Consider the following 18,791-nt stretch of genomic DNA (forward strand, 5'->3'; position numbering starts at 1 on the left):
CCAGTTTTGTATCTCTAAAATGAAATCTGCTTGATCATGATGTTTGCTTTCTTTTTTTGTATGATCTTTATTTATTTATTTATTTTGGTTCTGGGGATAGAACTCGGAACCTTGCACTTGTGAGGTAGGCAGCAGAACCACTGAGCTAACTCCCCTGTATGATCTTTTTGATAATGCTCTGCACTCTATTTGCTAATATTTTGTTGAGGACTTTTGCATCTATGTTAATCAAGGAGATTAGTCTATGTAGTTTTCTTTTTTAGTTGAGTTTTTATCTGGTTTAGAGAGCAGGGTGATACTGACTTCTATAAATGAGTTTGGGGCACTCCATCCCTTTCAATTTCTTTGAAGAACTTAAGGAGTGTTAAAATTTAAGGAGTATACAACATCCTTAAAGGTTTTGTAGAATTCAGCAGTGAATCCATCAGGTCCTGGGCTTTTTTAGTTGATAGATTCTTTATTAGTAAATCAATTTTATTGTTATTGTGTTGTTAAGCGTATTTATGTCTTCTTCAGTTAGTTTTGGTAGTTACTGTCTAGGAATCGGAATCTGTCCATTTCTTCAAAATTTGCTAATTTTTTGGAATATAATTTTTCAAAATACTTCCTATCTTCTAGATTTCCACAGTGTCTGGTGTGATTTCACTTTTTTTTTTTTTTTTTTTTGGTACCGGGGAAAAAAAAAAATGTGTGTTTTCTTTTTTTTTTTTTTTTTTTATGGTACCGGGGAACAAAACTGGGTGCTTGAGCTTGCAAGGCAGGCGGCGGAACCGCTGAGATAAATCCTCGGCTCACTTTTTTCATTTCTAATTGGATTGATGTGAGTCTTTTCTCTCTTTCTCTTACTAAGTTTGGCTAAGGACTTACCTATTTTATTTATTCTTTCAAAGAACCAGCTTTTCAATTCATTGATTTTTGTTTTTACTATTTTTTAATCTCAATTTCATTAATTTCTGTTCTCATCTTTATCATTTCCTCAATTTGGTGCTGGTTTGTTGCTATTTCTCAGGTATCTTAAGATTTCTCTTAAGATTGTATATTTAAGTTTGCTCTTTTTCCCTAATGTATTGATTTTGATGAATCTTCCTCCTAGAACTGCTTTCATAGTGTCCAAGAGGTTTTGATGAGTTGTACTATCATTGTTGTTAAATTCCAGAAATTCTGAAATTTCTTTGATTTTTTTCCAAGACCCACTGGTTGTTGAGGATGTACTGTTACTCTTCCAGGAGCTTTTGCCTTTTCCAAAAATTTCTTTTGTCTTAATTTCTATTTTCATTGCACAGTGGGCTGACAGTATTCATGGGGTAATTTCTATTCTTTTATATTTACATCAGCAGGCTTTGTGGATTAATGTGATCTATTTTGGAAAAAGCACGATGTGCTACTAAAAAGAATATATACACTGTTGTAAAGGGGTGGGATACTCTGCATATGTACAAAAAGTTCACATATTCAAGGGTGTGGTTCAGCTCTGAAATTTCTTTTTGTTTGTTTCTTTGTTTAATTGATCTATCTCTTTGTGAAAGTGGAGGTTTAAAATCCCCTGCTATGATTGTTTGTGTTTATTTGATCTTTTAACTTCAGCATTTTTTGTTTTATGAAGATAGGTGCTCCAGTATATGATGTATATATGTTTATCAATGTTATCTCTTCCTGTTGGATTGTTCCTTTAACTGGTATGTAGTTACCTTTTTTGTCTTTTCTAATCAATTTTCACTTGAAGTTTATCATGGCTGATATTAGAATTGCTATCTCTGCTTACTTTTGGAGTCCTGGTGCATGAAAATTTTTTAAAAAATTAATTTTATTGGAACTGTTAGGTAAAAAGAGCCGAAAACCAGGACCAGACCAATATACAATATGACATTCATCATTGGAAAATTTGTACCTTTACATAATATATCTTGGTTCTATTTTTCCCGAATTCCCCTGCACTCTCTTCAACCTCTCCACCCCTCCCTATTTATGAAGACTTTGTTTCCATCTTTTTCCTTTTCTCATATTAACTCCATTCCCTTCTTTCCTTTCCCCAACTCCTTCCCCTTCCCCTTCCCCTTTGGACCTTTTCTTCCTGAAATGTTGTTTTGCATCCTTTAGTTTTTAATTTATGAATATATTTTGAATTAGATGAATTTCTTGAGTGCAATAGATTTTTGGATTCTATTTTTGATCCAGTCTTCCAGTCTGTGCCTTTTAAATGGAGAATTGAGGCTGTTAACATTGAGATATTATGGATATGTTTTGGTTATTTAGTATCATTGCTTTCTTTGTCTGATGGTGTATCCTTCTTTTTTTTTTTTTTTTCCTTTTCCTGATGTTTTGGTTGCTGTTTGCTGATCTCACTAGTTTGCTCTGTGTTGTTGTTGTTCTTTTGTTTTGGGGACAAGGGATCAAACTCATGTCCTTGTGCTTGTGAGGCAGGCAGCAGCACCACTGAGCTAAAGCCCCTGTCCCTCTTGAGAATATTCCTAAGTATTTTCTCTAGAGCTGGTTTTATACTCCTATATCTTCAGAGCTGGTCTTTTTCATGGAAATACCTTTTCCATCTATGTTGAAGGATGTCTCTACTGGGTTATTTAATGTGAGTTGGAAGTTATTTGTTTTTCGGGCTTGAAATGCTTCACTGAAAATTCTTCTGGTCTTCAGGGTTTGTGCTAAGTTTGCTGTGATTCTAATTGGTTTAAATTTATATGTGGTTTTTTGTTTTTCTCTGGCTGCCTTTACAATTCTGTTTTTTTTATAGATATTTGTGAATTTATTAAGGATATATCTTGGTGAACTTCTCCTTTCATCATAATTGTTTGGTGTTCCATAAGCTTTGCTTACATGTATTTTAAACTCTTACGTTATGTTTGAGAAATTTTCTTCCATGATTTCTCTAAGTAAGTATGTTAGTGAATCCATCTGTGCTCTCTTCTAGTTTTATCTAACTCCAATTAACCTTAGTTTGGTCTTCTTCCTGCCATCCAGTAGCTCCTGGAGAGTCTTCTCCTGTTCTCTTCTTTTCTTTTTGGGTTCTTTGAGCTCTTTACCATAATTCACTGTTTCGTCCTCAATATCAGATGCTCTGTCTTTATATTGGTCATTCCTGCCATGTATGAATTCTGTATAGGTTTTTTATTTCAGGTATTTTTGTCTGACTTCCGTTTGAGAGTTCCATATACTTATTGAATTTGTTATTCTAATTTCGAACAGTTTTGGTTAGTTCATTGTGTTTTTTAACCTGTTTCCCCAAAATTCACTCTGGGCATATTGAGTGAAATTGCTGTGAACTTTTGGTTAATTTCCTTTTTCAACTTATCTATTTTCTTCATCCCTTCTAGGAACTTTTCAGAGATTTCTGCTACCTGGTATTTGCTTTCTTCTCTCTTTGTTACCTGCTGCTCTGCTTTGGGAAAGTGTGTGTGGTGGGGTGCTGGAGATTTTCTATTTTCATGCTCCCCCATTCATATATATGGTCTGTAAAGATTTTTAGCAGGATGTTGATTCCCTGTGAATAATTTTCAGCTTTCTATGTTCAGTGCCATTATTTAGTCCTTCTTTTATTTACTTAACGTGATTTTGACTCTGTCCCTCTATTTTGCCAACTCCTGGTTATAACAGCATCCACAGATTGAATCTTACAGCACTTCCATGTGTTAGCCCTTGAAGTCTCTCTTCCCCAGTTTGTCTGTTCTCTATGAACACTATTACAGTTTATTATTTGTGGTTCCTCTGTAATGCAGTAGGTGAGATGGGTAGGAGAATGGGAGGTGGTTGGTGAGTAGTGTTAGCCAATAAGGGGGAAGTTTGAAGTGGGGAGTAGTGGTAGAGGAGAAGAAAAGATTGGTGTAGGGTCTGATTTTTTGGTGAGTACTTTTATTTGAGGTGAAGGTTTAGTATTGAGAATTTTCAGAGAATATTTTGTGGGGGCTATTGTGAGATATGGGAGAAAGGGGGATTCACTTTGTAGTTGAGGAAAACTATGTGAGAGCAGCCTTGTCTGACCTCACTGAGAATTCTAAAATTGTATTAGTTTCCTATTGCTGCTGTAACAAATTACCACAACAGAAATTTATTATGTTAAATGATACACATTTATTATCTTACAAGCGCTGGGGATTATAAACCTGAAATGATCTTACTGATCATTTACTAAATCAATCAGCAGAATCAGTTTACTTTTGGAAGCTGTAGCAAAGAATTATTTCTTTGCTGTTTCAGCAGCAAGAGGCTATCTGTGTTCCTTGATTCCATCTCCTTGTACTACCTTCAAAGTCCACTGAATGGCATTTTCAAGTCTCACTCTTGATATCCTTACCTTTCTTTGTAATATACTTTTTCTGCATATGTGGTACTGGGAAGTAAAACTAGGGCCTTTGTATGGGGCTATATCCCCAGCCTATTTATTTATTTATAATTTTGAAACAGGCTGTCACTAATTTGCTAAGCTTCTCAGGCTGGACTTGAACTTGTGATTCTCCTGCCTGAGCCTACCAGGGCTTACAGGCATACATTTCCAAGTTTGGCTTCTCTCATACTTTAAAGGACCATTGTGATCACAGTATACAGGGCTTGCCTAGATAATCCAGGGTAATCTGATTATTTTAAACCCAGCTAATTAGAAACCCCAATTCCATCTGTAACATTAATTCCTCCTTGCCATGTAACATATTCGTAGGTGCCAGGGACAATGATGTGGACATCTTTTCAGGAGGCATTATCATGCCTATCAGATTGTTCTTTATTGAAATGAAATAGCTGGGCCTTTATACCAACATTGGATGTTGATTCTGAATCTAATGGATCCACAGCCCAGAAAGATTGTGACTTGGGCAAGGTGTCGCTTTGTAGCACAGTTAATTGGATTCTGACAAGAATGTCAGTCTGATGGAGTGAGAGTGGAAGATTATATTCTTCAACACACGTTAATCACATTCTACTCCTTGAAGTATTTACATCACTCCTTTTTATATGTTTCAGGAGCAGCTCCTCCTAGATTCTGGTGGGCCTCTGCTTCTGGGAGTGTGTGTGTATATGTCTATGTGTATGTATGTGATGGAGATTGAACAGGCATGCTAGACACATCCCCTGCCATGAAACTACACACTAGTCCTCCTAGGGCAGTGATGGCAAACCTTTTAGAGCTTTCAGTGCTACAGACAGCATACTGCAGCACACATGCCATAGGTTCACTACCATTGTTCTAGAATATCTTAGAAGAGGCTGTCTAGTAGGAAAAATGATAATTCTTACCATTACTACAAATCTTGGAGTCCCAACTAGTATACATTGTCTCCCTCCTCCAGTAACAAGTCTATACTACTCTCACTCCCCCAGAGCTGACCTAGATACCTTGTAGTACAACCAACCATTTATTTCTAACGTGGCTGAGATTGCTGCATGTGTTCATTTACTGTTGCAACTTGAAAAGGGAATAGAAATAGGTATCCACATCAATCACCTATGCACTAAATGCATTGTTCTTTGTCTTTACATTGTTCTTTGCCCCATCTCCTCTTCATGATTAGGGCCAAGTACCAAGGCAACGCAATGACTCTTCTTCTTGCTTGGTGACATCTGAGTGTAAGGAACTGGAAATGACTTGGCAGCATCTGTAGCTATAGTTCTTTGGAACTCTTGCTGTATTACTTAGTGAAAGTGTTCTTCCTCTAAACACCAGGACATTTAACCATGTAGGTGCCAGAATTTGAAGGACAAGAGGCACATATTCCCCAAATGTGCCATAGGAAGTCAAGGTAAAAAGTGATTGCTCCTGTTTCTACCCTTCAGTAATAGCCACATAGTCTTCTTTCTGGTTACATAGCACAATATAAAGGTATCTGATCAGAGGCATATTCTGTGTCCTGGAGGATGGTTTACCATCCCATAAAGGACCACCTTCAAGATGGCATTTTAGCTGTGGTTCTGGGAGGCTACTTGCCCTCTTTCCAGCAGCTTCTGTGTCATATAGTATACATTATGATCAGTAGGTCCCATTGTCTTGAGCCCTCTCCTGCATTTCCTATGCTGTAATGTAGGCTCCTTGATTTGACACAATATTATGGGAGAACTTGTGTCAGCAAAATAAACACTCTATAAGCACTTGGATAATAGTATTGGCTGAAGCTTTCCAAATAGGAAAGGCACATGCATACTCTGAATCCCTTCAGAGTAGAAGTGGCCCACTGTAATCAACTAACCATTAGGTCATCAGTTGGTTTTCTCAAGGAAAGGTGTCATATGGGTCCTAGCACTAACAACCTGTTAAATTCAGGTTGGATATTTGGCAGCAGTAGCAGCTACATCAGCCTTTTTAAGTGGATGCTCATACTGGGCTTATGCATATATTCTATTTCTGTTATCAAGAGTACTTAATCCATATGTCCGTTGTCCTGGCATTGGGGTTGCTGATAACAGAGGATGGCTGAAAATAGGAAGAAGTCCATCTTAAATTGACTTGATGACAATCTTGATTGACCTAGTAGGAGCTAATGTGGTCTCAAGGAGTTGTCCTCTCATGGCTGAGACTTTATATCATCACTTCAATAAGTCATTAGATGTAGCTTGCTCCAAGAATGTTAACAGTTATCAAAGAGGTTTTGTATTTTTGTTTCGCTTTGTTTTTTTTTTAGGTTGAACGAATTCCTGAAGAGTTTGACAGCTGAGTTGTTAGCACTACTAGTAGCTAGTGTTATGGTTTGGATCTTAAATGTCCCCAAAGTTTCATCTGTTGAAGGCTTGGTCCCCAGTGCAGCAGTGTTCAGAGGTAGGGTATTTGAGGGCTCAATGTCACTAATTAATGAATTCATTTACGGAGTCATAGTTAATGGTTGGGGGGGCTTTGTTATAAAAACGAGCTCTTGCTGGGCCAGGGATTTAGCTCAGTGGCACTGTGCCTCCCTCAAAAGTGCAAGGTCCTGAGTTTGATCCCCAGTACCAGAAAAAAAAAAAAAAGAGCTCTCACTTTGCTTTCTTATCACCATTAGCTAGGCAGTTTTGCTCTCTACTCTGATGCCTCTGCACAGGCCTAACCTCTTTGAGTCAGTTTCCTTATCTGTAACATGGGGGTTATAGCAGCACTTATTTAGTAGTGTTTTGTCAAACGCCAAGAAATAATTCATATAAAGCATATTGAATCACTGCGAAGAGCTCAGTGAAACTTAGCTCTTACGATTTTTAATATAAAACTAGAACAAGCTGTATATTATATTTTTAGGACCTTTCTCATGGGATGTCAGACATCATTAGATCTTCTTTTAAAAAATGTTCTCTATTTTTCTTCCTGGATTTAGATGTAGAAATTTAGCTATATAGTATTTAGATCAAATGGAGAAGGGGCTTGATATATAATTGCACCCATAGCAAATGTGTGTGCTTGAATTTCTTCTTGCAAGTGGAAGGCATGGCAAACAGCATAAAGGACATTTATGGTGAGCTGAGCATATGTGTGGTTATACATCATCATCACTGTCATTCCACTCTTAGTAGTTGACTGCCTTTCAGGCCCCTCCACCCAGCTAGGAGGGGAGGTTTGCTGTGAATCACCTGGAAGGTATTCAGGGTTAGTTGACTTTACATAATTCTTAGATAAATATCATCTCTTATGAGGAGCCTAGATATCTTGGATTTAAACTGTTCAACCACACTCTGTGAGGGTCAATCTTATCCCTAGTGAAAAAAATGACGAGGCCACCAACTCCAGAGAGAAGAGCTCATTTCTTACATCATATGCCAAACCTTTAGAGCAATGATCATCAAATTGCAGGATGTGACTCATGAATGGATTATAAAATCATCACAGTGGGTGGTGATAAGACTTTTTTTAAACAAAAATAAACTAGAGAAATAGAAAAACAGAAAATATCCGGTTGTATTTAATTTTGTAGTGTGTCTCATAAAACTTTTTCATTTATACATTATGTTTTTTCTTGGACATAATATAAAAAGGGTATATATCATGTGTGTCTTGGTGATATACACTACTATAGAAGAAAGATACAGCAAGAACAATCACCTTGACACCGTTAGCCTAGAAGTTACACACTTCTTGTTTTTTTCCTCTTTTTGAAGCCTTGCTTGAAGTCTTGCTCTCATTCCTCTCCTCATCATTCACCTTCTAGTTATCATACTTGAAGTGATTAAAGGAAAAATGCATTTTATTTCTGTACCATTTTTCCCTTTCTCAGTCCCAGGGTGGGCCTAGAAGGCCAATCTGTTTTATTTAGCTCTTATAGCAGGCAAACACAGGCTGCTGAGTTCTGGGATATGGCTGGACAAGCTTTTTATCTGAGGTGGGTGTAGCCAGTGAAGAAATTACTGAAAAATCTCACTTGGATTCTCAAATCTAAGACAGTCGATAGAAAGCTAGAGCCAATATAAAAAAAAAGTGGGAGATGAAGAATTGACCCTGCAGTGTTGAAATGGAAGGATGGGAGGCTCAAGAAAGGAAGTCCCAAAGTGACTAGACAAACACCTACAAAACTGCATCATGATATGAAAACACGAAAAGCTAAAACTTCAGAAGTCATTTTCTTATCTACCAATTTATATCTTACATGCACCCAAAAGGACATGATGGAAGTGTGGCTTTCACAGGTATATCCATTTACAAATTACATAGTTTAAAATTGTGCATTTCAATTTATATACATTTTCCTTTTAAAATGATCATAATTGAATAAGGGTGGGACATGGGTGGAGTTACAGATGAATAAAGAGTGCAAACTGTTGAGGCTGGATTTGGGGACCTAGGGATTCATGATACTATTTTGTTTACTTTGGATTTGAAATTTCCCACAGTACAAACTTAAAAAAATGTCTTGTAATGGCTTTAATGTTTTTCCTTGTTTTTAATCTAACCATAAGTATTATTCTTTTCTCAATAATCTCAAATCAACATGAGGGCAATAAATGGGCTTCAGTGTTTGCATATGCTTGGCTGCTTCCAACCAAATCTTGACATCATGATAACCTAAGTTTCTGGGACACTGTGAGTAAAAGTATATTTACCATAGTCACATGGGGAGACTAGAGAGAATCCAAGAAGCTGGGTATGGTGGTACATGCCTACAGGCCCTACTACTTGAAAAAATTGAGGCAGGAGAATCACTTGAACCCAGGAGTTCGATGCCAGCCTGGGCAAAGGAGCAAAATTCTGTCTCCCTTCCTTCCCCACAAAAAGGAGAAGGAAGAGGAGGAATAAAGGGTGCAGAGAAGGAACCCAAGAGAGAAATGTTGGCTTTGTGTCCAAAACATTTATTGATTCTAGCTTGTCTCTACTAACCCCACATGTCTTTCTAATATCAGAGACCTCAGGGGTCCATAAAGAAAAGAGATTTATGCTTATGTTTATTTCAGTTGTATGTTAATAATTAAGAAGGTAATAAGATTATCTACCAGAAGATTGCATGCGTTTGTGAATTATGCATAGAGAAAGTGAGTGGCAACAGCTGGCAATCTAACCCACGTAACAAACATTCAATGTGGACTGTCTTTTTGTATCATCCATTTCTCAGGCTGATGTCAGGTCTAGACCATCCTATTGAAAACTTGCTCAAATTCTTGGGAGAAGTCCATGTGCAGGGCTTTGTGAACCGTCCTGTGGTCGTGTCCGGGAATTTTTTATTTTTATTTTTTTGTATCGGGGATCAAACTTGGGACTTGGCACTTGCAAGGCAGGTTGTGGCACCACTGAGCTAATCCCCGGCCCTGGGATTTTGTAATTAATGGGTAGCACTTCCCCAGTCAGCTTTGCCACATCCTAAACTCCTATCTAAACTCCAAATGTGATTTGGATATTGAACCCCTGGGAATTAGGATTAGATGCTATGAGGGTGAGGTCCTTAGGATTAGTGACATTTAAGAGGACATCTGAGAGAAAAAGCTCTGACAGCATGCACTAAGAAAAGGCTATATGAGCACACAGCAAGTTGAGGCCATCTACAGGTCAGGAAGGGAGCCCTGTTCAGAAATTGAACTCTACCAGATGTTAGTGTTAGGCTTTTCAGTCTTTGGAATGGTAGAATATAAATTTGTTATGAAAGCCACCTGACCTATAATTTTAGTTATAGTAACCTGGGTTAATATAATTTTTTTTCAACCATGTAGTTCTCTTCCTTTTCAGTATTAGTTGTGAATTAATTTGGCAAATTAAGCATGAAAGAATTGTGTCCAAATCATCTAGCAGGGGGATGTTACTAAACATCATTCCTACCCCAGGAAGGGCCAGGCTGTTCTTTCTTCTGGTGCAAGTTGTTGATTGCTTTTGGATGATGATAACTACTTTGGCTGGACTTATTTAAACAAGGTGGTTGCATTTCCTGAAGGTGGCTGTATTTCCCACATGTGTAAACAGGTTTACCAACCTGATCCATGTTGGGCTCGAAAAATGTAGTGATTTAAAAAAAAATTGTTATCATTTTCAAACTTGCCCCCAGTAAAAAGAATAGTGCAGAAAACACCCCCAGCCCTGTGTATCTCTTTAAAACTACATACAATGACAAAAAAGTACAAGCCTTTTTGGAAGCAGAGGTGGGTTTTTTCTGCCTCTTCAAACATCTTTAGCATAAGATACTAAGTGCTCATGAAGTTGCACAATGCATTTGCTGACTTGTTATGTCCACATTTCAGGGCTGAGGTTTTAGTGTTTGGGAGACAGTTTAGGAATCTTTCAGATGTTTTTTGAGGCACATTTTATTTTAAAAAATTCAATTAAAATCAAAAGCCTGAAACCTGAGAGATGCATCTATTTATATTTTTAAAAATTTATGGATGCAGAATAAATTAATGGTTAGTGCTTCACACAATGACTAGAATATTCCATGACAGAACAGTGGGTAAGAAAAAGAGGAAGAAAACAAACCAGTTGATAGGCTCTTCCACAGAAAGAGTATATTTTTATGATTTTAAATATGTTTTCTCACATGAACCCAATTGCTGCCATCTCAACTTTTATTATAATTACTGCTGTTATTACAATATGTATTTCACAGTTGTATGTTAAAATCAGTAATGTTCAGGACTAGGATCACAAGCAACCAAATGGCTTTCTAGTACCACCTTGTGGCTAATTTACTAATATCTACTTCAAGGTGATTGCTATGGAGAGGGATAGATGGGTGTATATGGAGTGTAGGAAAATGTCCATTTAAAAAATGTATGTATCATAAATAAGGCACACATATGCAAATACCGAATAGTATCTCTGGTGTGAAAATCTATAATAGTACTCAAGATCCTAATGGGACACTTAGCAAATAGGAAGAAAAGGACCAAAGGTGTAGGGACAGTGAGAAGGATAGGGAAGGGGGAATAAGGGAAAGGGAAAAAAATATGAGAAAATGTAAAAATGGAATTAAAGTGTTTGAAGGGGGGGAGGGGAGGGAAGGGTGAAGAGAGGGTGGGGACAAGGGGAAAAAATGAGAACCAAGACCTGGTATGTAAAGGTGCAAGATCCCAGTAATGAATGTAACTGTACTGTCTACCTAGAATGTACCAATAAATTCAATTTAAAAAATGTATGTATCATATACATACCAAATGATAGATCTGGAAGTGATTTTACAATTACTTAAACATCAGGTAGCAAGAAATATTTCATTCAATAGATTCAGGTACAACAGAACTTAATTTTCCTAGAATTAATTTAATCTTAAAATAATTCAGGTATCCCCTAGTTCTTGCCTAGGTTTGCTTCTAAATTCTAGGGGAGTTAATAGATATCAAGGTATCTGGAAGTGTGGAAAGAAGCTTTTGGTCCTTGGTTGTCAAACAACATAGGTTACAGTTAAGTCATTTGTTGCTTGTTCCCAACTGCAACATTCCTTCAGGTCTGGTGTGTCTCTGCCAATTCTAGACCACTCTTGGGCATCAGGAATCCTCTGTTGTTCTACAACACACTGAGCCCCTTTTACCTAGACACGGCAACCCAGTATTCATTCCTGGGCTGTCTCTCTGGATTTCCATTCGGGAAAAGTGGCTATCTTAGGTCATTTTATGTTGATAATAACATAATGTCACACACTAGGTAAATTATAAAGAGAAGGGGTTTATTTTGCCTCATGGTTCTGGCCCAGTGTTGAAGGGGTGCATCTGATTACAGCATTCTCGGGCAGAGTGTACGCAGTGCAGGACATCATACAGCAAGAGGCAGGGAGTGAACATGCATATTCTTGTCTGTCTTTTCTTATATCACCACCAGTATTCAATGATGGAAGTACTACACTGATGAAGTTATCTAATCATAATTACCTCCAGAGGCCCTATCTCTAAACAGTGTAATTGGATTTTCTCTTCTACTAGTGTTTCACAGTGAAAATTAAACTCCAACATGAGTTTTGGTAGCAACAGATTATATTCCAACCACAGCAGCAGCATGTTCTTACTAGGACCCATTCTATTCTAGGATCTCCCAAACCATCCAGGATTTATTTTGTTCTTCTTTATGGGAGTAAGGAATTAGCATCCTTTTTTGTGATTCACTAGTATATTAGTGTGTGACTTCTTCCTCCCCCAAGTTTTAGGGAACTGAAAAAAACCCAAGACATTATTCTTTGAAATAATATATCTTAAGTGACTTACCTGAGAGAGAGAATGACACAGTGGTAATGGTGAGAAGATAAAGTGTAGAAGGACACATATTTGTAACAGCAATAATAAAAGCATATTGATTATATGTTAAGAGTAGAGACCACCAAAAAATGTGCACATCAGGAAAAGAAAAACTTGTATAAATATTTTAAAACTAAATTTATTGAGACATCATCAGATTAATACAAGTTATCTTTGGACTCTGTAATTACAAGAGATGCTCAAAGTGGTGGCCATTATCTTCCAGACATTTATTAGTACGGTGAACTGCTGAAGTATGTATACCTTTTTGTTGTTGTTGTTGTTTGGTGGGCTCTGTATAATACTCTATCAGGCAAATTTTATAGATGGGAAGAAAGTCTTGAGTAGTTTTGAGATCACTGTGCTGTGACATGCTGGTATGCCACAGGTAGTTTTCAAGCATATCAAGGTGCTGATGCCCTCTGTCTTTAGTAGCTGGGCAGGAATTGAAACAGTTGAAGCTGATTCTCTCAGCACTGTCATTTCTGAGGGAATTCAGCCTTATCTCTATCTCAATATTATAGTCAAAATAAGCAAACTGTATTAGTTATCTATTGCTATATAACAAATCATATGTAAAATTTATTGCTTGGGAGCAATATCCAATTTATTTGCTCAAATATGCTATAGGTAAAATATTTGGGTAGTGATTAGATAGGAGGTCCTTCTGATCTTTCTTTGAGTCACTTGTGCAGCTGCAGTCATCTGGCAGCTTGTCTGAGGATAGGTTTTTCAAGGTGGTCTCTTCATAAGTTTAGCCGTCGGTGCTAATGACTGGATCATATATCTTTGGCAAGCTAGCTTAAGTTTCTTTACCTATTAGAAGAAGGCTTCATACAAGCAGCAGAGGGTAAACTCTAAAGTACAAATATTTTTCTTATGCTTATGTCATATTTGCTGATATCCCACTGGCCAAATCATGGTACATAGCCAAAGATCAGTATAAATAACAGAGAAGTATACAAGGGTGTGAAAACGGAAGTGTGATTCATTGGAGGTCCTGAAAGTATCAATCTACTGTATTGTGATAACTAACACCTTCACATGTCTCAGTGACCTACCAAACAAGGTTTATTCCTTATATCACAATTCAACGTAGATTGATAAGGAAACTTTATCATAACTATTTGGGAAGCCAGGGCCATTCTATCTAGTAGGTCTACTGTTTCCTATAACTTCCAATGGACCAGAAAGGCTGAGAATGAAGGATTGAAGAAAGATTTAGAGACCAAGCCTGGATATGCATGTCAGTTCCAGCCACATTCCAATAGCCAACAGTCTGGCCCCTGGCTGACTTCGAGGAGACTGGGAAATATCACAATTCTCAGGATGAAGAAGGAAAACACATTTATTGGTGTGTATTAATATTCTTTAACACAGTTAATAAAGCGAAGTTAAAATTATATGAGGTCGCTGTTTTGGACTAAGCTTTAGTCCTTCTAGTGATTCTGACAGATTAGACAAAAGAATCGAAATGGAGGTATTCACACTAAAGTTCTGTGTCACCAAAACCAAAATTTTTATCGGATGTAAGAAACCGAGACCAGAGAGAGAGAGAGAGAGAGAGAGAGAGAGAGAGAGAGAGAGAATATTAATGAATATAATCAAATACCTCAAGCAGCCCAGTTTCAGTGGGCTTGATAGTAAAGTTCCCTCTGTGTTAACCCTTATAATCAAAACCCACTATTTTAAAGTAACCTGATGTTAACAAATCAGTCATTTTTCTATAGTCATTTTCTTATTCCTAAAGGAAAGCAAGGTCAAAATGACCAATCTGCTTCTGTTCTTTTTTTATTTGTTTCTTCAGTTTGTTTCTGTCTAAAAACCAACCACCACAGCTCAGCTCACTGTAATACACTCTGGCTTATGGTGTGAAGTGCTGTGATTCTAGAATCACAAATAAAAGCAATTAAGATTTTGAAATAAATTGTTGTACTTTGTCTTTTGCCAATACCTTGGTCACCAAATATGAAATATATGCCCCCTTATTACCATACTATACATATGCTGTTCCAAAGACACCCTATATAGTCCTGCATCCAGAATTTATTGTTGATACACAATCCTCTTTATCAGGTACAGAGATGTTACCTTACAGTCAGGTAACCTAGATACTATGTAAATATGTACTATATATCTGTTTTCACCTGTCTACCCTGTTAAAAGGTAAAGCATGTCTGTACTGATTTTGAAATGCCTGACACTGTGAAGGCTACTTCTGCTGGGGATAAGAGAAATTCTATTTTTAGGTTCTATTTCTGCTCTTTTGGGGAGGAATATTTACAGGTGAGGCAAATATTCTATTGTATATCACAGCTTTGTTCACTGGTTTTAGTATCAATAAATGGTTCTTGCCTGAATTTTCCTAACGGCGATTCTGTGTTTGAATCATCTTTTTTATATTTATCAAACAAAATCTTTCCATAAGGAAGAATGGTCATTTCTCCCATTTGTTTATTCATTTAATTGTTCAGTAATATCATTATGGGCCTAAGGATATTTGTTTTATTCTATGGGTTTATAATCCAATATTGTAACTATTTTGATATGCAGATGATGCCATCTTTGGCCTTTAGCTCCTAGAGGTTGGTTCCTCGGTTCCTCTTTTGATAAGTCTGCATGCCCTTATAAGCAATCCCTTACTTTCTGGTTCCTTAAGATGTTTCAGGTTCATCCTTTGTCCTATCTGAGCCCTGTAAGTAACCTTTATGCTAGGGAGCTTTGGCTCCTTTTTTATTGGAGAATAATATGTAGGAACTAAGATTTGGGCACTAGGTGTACTCACTGATATTAGGTTATGTTCATACTGATACTACTGATTCCAATTCAACCTCACAGAGCTCACTCACTACTCTCATTATTTGTGATTCATTTTTTCAGTATGACTGTAGACCAGAGAAAAGAAGAATCATCTTATATATCAATTCTATCTACAGTCTACTTACTAGAACTCAGGCTTATGCCTTTCTAGTAGGGACAGAGGCTTTGGATAGGTAATATGAGAGGAATATGGCCTATTGTTGGACTCTGGAAGAGAAACAGCACAATTTATGAGCACCAGCATTCTTTGCCATACCCAGCATGTCACACAATGTTTTCTACGTGGAAGATGAAGTGAAAAAGTTTGTGAAGTACTAATGTATAGTCTAAAAATGACTTGTTCAAATAAAAAAGCAATTAGATTTTGTTTGTTGCTGACCCACCTGGCTGGCCTTCTTCGCAGGTCTCAGGTCCCTGCTACCCCAGGTGCTCCCAGCCTACTCCTCTGAGCTTTCTCTACCCAGGCACCACTTGTGGGGGACCTAGGTCTGCTACTTTGTTCTCCCTGACTGGGGGTGAGTGATGAACAACAAGGAGACACAGAGTCAGTTTAACCTGTGGGCAGCCAGGGGTCTCTTGCCTCTAGTAGGCAGAGGAGCCCTCATGTCTGGTTCCTTTTATCTTTATTCACCCAAGCACAAGTACAAGCAATCAAAGTAACACAAGATTCATCTGCTTTCCAGTATCCATTAGTACATGTTCATGTAAAGAATTTAATCTCAGCTGTCTTAATTTTTCCCTAGAACCTGCCATATGCTGTCACCTGAGGGTGGCCTTTCTCCTTTGTGCTCACAAAGGAGGCCAATTAGGCCTCAGTTCTCTTCTGGTCTACCACAGTGCTGTTCAATTAGGGCTGTATACAGTTTATTATTATTAAGTGGAATTATTTTTGATATGTAAATAATCAACTCAATAGAAAAACACCAAGACTTAACTGATTTAAGAGTAGATAAAAGGTTTTAATTAAGAACATAATTTTTTCACCTCAATCTCTAAGACAAGTAAAAGTTTGAGGGTTTCTGCGTATTTCTTGCATTGGGTGATTGTTTTCTAGTTCTCAAATTATTATCTGTAACTGTGTAACATTCTGTTAAACACTATCAGAAAGTGACCAATATGGTCTTGTTTGCAACAAAATCTTTCACTTAGGTTGAGTTTTGCTAACTTAAATTCTTTATAGATATATAGGGCTTATATGGTATTTTCTTGTTCCCTCTGTCTTACTTTGTGATTTCTTATAAAGTCTGTAACACATCTTCTGGAAACTGAATAATCTACCTGTATCAGTCACTTTCCCAACTCTGGGACAAAATACTCAACAAGGGGAACCTAAAAAGAGAGGTCTGTTTTGGATCACAGTATTAGTGGGTTCATTCAATAGTTGGGTGGCTACAAGGCTGACATGGCATGGAGGAAGGGTGTGGTGGAAAGAAGTTTCTCAATTCCTGACAGCCAGGAAGCTACAAGAAAGGAAGAGTGTAGGAACCAGGGACAAGAATTCAATTTTACGTGTCAACCTCCTAGTGACCCTCTCTTCTGAACATAACGTGAACATTTTAGATCTAAAGTATAACACTACAGTGTTAGTTAATTTTCTCTTTGCTGAGACAAAATGCCCAACATCCAAAGTTAAAGGAGGAAAGGTTTATTTAGCTCACAGTTTGTAGAGGTTTCAGTCCATAATAGTTTGGTTTCATGGCAGACAGGCATTGCAGAGGAGAAACAGTTCATGGTGGACTGAAGGCAGCATTGTAACAAGGGCCAAACACAGCTCTTTCTATCCCTTATATCTTATCCAGGCCACTTAGGACTAGTAGTGCTCACACCCTTAATCCTAGTGCCCCAACACTGCATCACCAATCAATCCCAGCATCACACTCCCTAGATCTAGTCACCCGTGAAAAAGCTCCACCTATGACTCCTTGAGGCTTTGGAAGACATCTAAACACAAACCATAACAACTACCTTGTTTTAACCAGTGCCAGAATATAGGACATATGTCTGATTGTCTAGAACTTTATCTAGTAGTTAGAGATATTAGCAGCTCAAAGATCATAGTGAATGTTTTCTCATGGCAAAGATCAGCATTACTAGTTCTAGGTTCTAAAGCACTTATTCACTGTGGTTGAAACAGCAACAAAAATAACCATCATTCCTGCTTTTAAAGAACTTATATTCTAGTCAGAAGGGCCAATAATAAAATAATTCCAAAGAGTGGCAAATGATAGCCCACTGATGTGAGAGAGCAAGCCTAAGTAAGGAGTGGAATCTTGCTGTAGATGACGAGAAACAGGCATCCATGTGAAGTTATGAAAAGAAAATAATCTTCTGGAGGAGACTACCCAAATGCAAAATTTCTCTCATAGTAAGCAGCTTGATGTATTGCATGAAAACAGAAAACAGAAAACAGAAAACAAAAAACAAAAAACAAAACAGTGCATCTGCACAGTGTGACAGTGAGAATGGTGGCAGAAGTCAAATCACAGAGGGTCATGGTATGGGATTTAGGGTTTTTCTTAGCTGCAGCAAAGAGCAATTGGAGAATTTTATGTCAGGTATGTTTCTATCTGGCTTACATTTTAAAAACGATCACACTTTTTTCTTTTTGGAAACTGAACATAGGAAGAATAGTGTGTCAGCAATTAGGGTGGTTGAAAATAGATTTATATTAGTAGGAATGTATGCAAGCTAGTGGGAGTTCTCTAACCCTCTCCACACTGCAAAGCCCCAGATGAATATTCCATTATTTTAAACAGCAAACTATTATAACGATCACATAATCACTTATTTTTGGTCTGCCTTTAGGGTTGCCAGATAAAATATAATTCTCAGTTAAATCTGAATTTGCTAAATAACGAATACATTTTTATTGTGTTCCTAAAGATTGCATAGAAAAGACGTACATTAAAAATTATTCGTTGTTTTGTCATCGTGTGTTATTTGTTCAATCTGGCAAACCACAGGAGGGCGGGAACCTTTGTCGGGTCCGCAGTGCATATCGAATGTGTAGCACAGCGTTGGGCACATAGTAAGAGCCCGTTCTGAAGGAGTAAATGCAAGATTAAACAAACTAGGAAGTAACCGAATAAAAGGACGAAGGAGATCCCCTCGCAGCCAGGAGTAGAGGACGGGAGCATCTGCTAGAAGCAGCCATTGCGTGGAGCGCAGCCGGCGCCTAGCGCCTACGCTGACGTGCTGATATCAAGTGCGCGTTGGCCAGGTGACGTCACGACGCAGGCGCCCCCTGTCTGGCTGGGCTCCAGTGGCGCGGGCGCCTCGGCCGCTGTGGGTTGTGACGGTGAGTGGGGGCGTTTCAGCAACTCCAGCCTGGCACTGCCGCCTGCGGAGCGGTACAGTCTGGTCCCTGGTCCTCGAGTCCC

Source organism: Fukomys damarensis, unplaced genomic scaffold (genome assembly GCF_012274545.1).
Source record: "Fukomys damarensis isolate Sample0158 unplaced genomic scaffold, DMR_v1.0_HiC HiC_scaffold_9, whole genome shotgun sequence".
NCBI lineage: Eukaryota > Metazoa > Chordata > Mammalia > Rodentia > Bathyergidae > Fukomys > Fukomys damarensis.